Source organism: Odontomachus brunneus, unplaced genomic scaffold (genome assembly GCF_010583005.1).
Source record: "Odontomachus brunneus isolate Ranch 3 - 2012 unplaced genomic scaffold, Obru_v1 Obru_scaffold_204, whole genome shotgun sequence".
Classification (NCBI taxonomy): Eukaryota; Metazoa; Arthropoda; class Insecta; order Hymenoptera; family Formicidae; genus Odontomachus; species Odontomachus brunneus.
Genome location: NW_022639654.1, coordinates 326,934 through 329,581, shown reverse-complemented (window position 1 = coordinate 329,581; position 2,648 = coordinate 326,934). Strand labels below are relative to the sequence as shown.

Genomic DNA, 2,648 nt, shown 5'->3' with positions numbered 1-2,648 from the left:
TGTGTGTGTGTGTGTGTGTGTGTGTGTGTGTGTGTGTGTGTGTGTGTGTGTGTGTGTGTGTGTGTGCGTACGTGCGTGCGTGCGGTGCATGTGTGTGTGTGTGTGTGTGTAAATATGAATATAATAGAAATGTTAATTCGATATAAACATATATATATACACATACACACATATACATACATACACAACCTATACACATGTATACATAATGGAAATGAGAATTCAATATAAATATACAAATGGAACAATACATTTCGAAATATTGTCACGTTTTTTATTTGCATAGAGAGATTTTACAGATTAACAAGTTATCGTAATGCATAAAATTATTTATTAAAGAAATTAACTTATAAATACTTATAAAGGGGTAATACAAAGATATTGTTGTCTATTATTACATATTTCAAGAAAAACGCATATTTTAGCAATATTTCTTGTCCTAATAGCGATTAAATTTCTATGAATGCTAACAATTTTCTTTTAAAATATAAACTAAATTTATAATGCATTTTCAATAATAACTGGCCGATACATTGTGTATTCATTCTTTGTTTGAACATTGTTCCGGACGGAACGTGTACGTCCATACGGAGCGTGTACGGCGGGCGGCCGGGCCCCAGGCGCCGCTCGACTCGCAGTCGCCGGCCTCCCGCCGTCAGTTCGCACCGTCACCGCGACGCGGCGACAGCGTCAGCCGGAGCCGTTGTTCGCGGTCAAATTTTGCTTAGGCGCCTATATAAGGCGCCGCGCGAGACCATTCGAGGCCTTCTTGAGTGCGTGTGCACGTTGGGTCATTGCCTCTAAGAGATATTCTGTTGCGCTTCTGCATTAAACTCCATTGCATTTAGAATGTCTGAGACACGTTGGCTTTTTTGGTACGAAGTATTTAGGTAACTCCTCAGATCTCCATCTTCTCGATACGATCGGCATATACGAAAAGGATTCGCGCGACTATTCGGATTACCTCGAAGCCTCCACCGCGGTGGGAGCTTCCCTTTACGATATCTCACGTATTGCAGATATCGTGCCATCAGTTCGACAGAACGCGGTACTGTCGGGCTCACGACTCCGCACGAGTCTTAGTTCTCTTCGAGAACTCCGCTGCGAGGGACGCAGCAGCTCTCACGCGAGCCACGCTCGCTATTGCTCCGCTGCCAGGGACGCAGCAGCTTTTACGCGAGCTACGCTTGCTATTGCTCCGTTGCCAGGGACGCAGCGCTCACGCGAACCACGTTCGTTACTAAGTCTACGTAGGACTTAGTCGCTGCCAGAGGCGCAGCACTCACGCGAACCAAGTTCGCTGGTAAGTCGACTCAAGACTTATACGTCGTCGCATCCGCGACTCAACACGCGAGTTGACCCCTAGCTTCCAAGTCTCAACGAGACTTAGCATTAGTCGCACACGCGGCATTATCGACGCAAGTCACGGTCACGTATAAGTCGACGCGAGACTTATACGCCGTCGCATACGCGACTCCACACGTGAACTCCACTCTCGCGACTAAGTCCCTACGAACCTTAGTCTTTGTCGCATCGGCGACATCAGGAACACGAGCCACGCTCGCCTCCAAGTCAATGTTAGACTTAGACTCCGTCGCATACGCGATTCAAGCACGCGAGCTCCACTCGCTCTCAAGTCCCTGCGGGACTTAGCTTTCGTTGCATACGCAACTTGTCACGCGAGCCACGCTCGCTGGTACACAAGAACTCAGTCACAGTCGCATACAAGGAGGAGCATAGAAGGAGGAGGGCATACTAGGTGGCGGCGGGACGCCGTGCGTTCGAGATCTGCGTATCTTTTTCGTTCCAGAAAGAGAAAAATATCGAGAGCGCGGTCTTGCTAGGCCGGGACTCGAACCCGGGTCTTTCGCTTGCCGGGCGACTGCTCTAAACCACTGAGCTACCTGACGCTCCACGCTCACGACACTCTCCTCTTCCTAGATAACGCTCAGAGATGCCGTTCGGAAGCGACATCTCTGGCGCGATCCCAAGCGCACGGCGACTACAGAGAGAAACAATGTTACTGTACCAAATGGTACAGCTGTCAGTCTCTCAAAGTACATCGTGCCACACGAGTTAACGCAAAAAAACCTCATGGACCGAATTTCCATCTGCGAATCGCTGTTGAGTCGCAACAAAATCGACCCATTTCTGCAGCGGATGGTGACTGGTGATGAAAAGTGGGTCACTTACGACAACGTCAAGCGAAAACGGTCGTGGTCGAAACGCGGTGAGCCGACGCAAACGGTGGCCAAGCCAGGATTGACGGTCAGGAAGGCTTTGCTGTGTTTGGTGGGATTGGCAGGGAATCATCCACTATGAGCTGCTTCCCTACTGCCAAACTCTTAATTCGGACCTGTGCTGTCAACAATTGGACCGTCTGAAGGAATCAATCGCCCAGAAGCAGCCAGCTTTGGCCAATAGGAGAGGAATTGTGTTCCATCAGGACAACGCACCAGTCACACACATCGATAGTGACTCGCCAGAAGCTCCAGGAGCTTGGTTGGGAGGTTTTAATGCACCCACCTTATAGTCCGGACCTGGCACCAAGTGATTACCACCTGTTCCTGTCTATGGCGAATGATTTTGCTGGTGAAAAATTCGCCTCAAGAGAAGCTTGTGAAAATCGACTGTCCCAGTTTTTTGCC

The 2,648-nt window shown here is 49.0% G+C and overlaps 1 protein-coding gene and 1 non-coding gene across 3 annotated transcripts in view; one reads left to right on the top strand and one right to left on the bottom strand.

Annotated features, from left to right (window-relative positions):
- Positions 1–2,648, top strand: part of LOC116852173 — a 292,000-nt gene that overhangs the window by 76,638 nt on the left and 212,714 nt on the right. The gene's annotated exons all lie outside the window — the stretch shown is intronic.
- Positions 1,838–1,910, bottom strand: Trnaa-ggc. The gene has a single exon. It is a non-coding gene; the product is annotated as a tRNA-Ala (tRNA).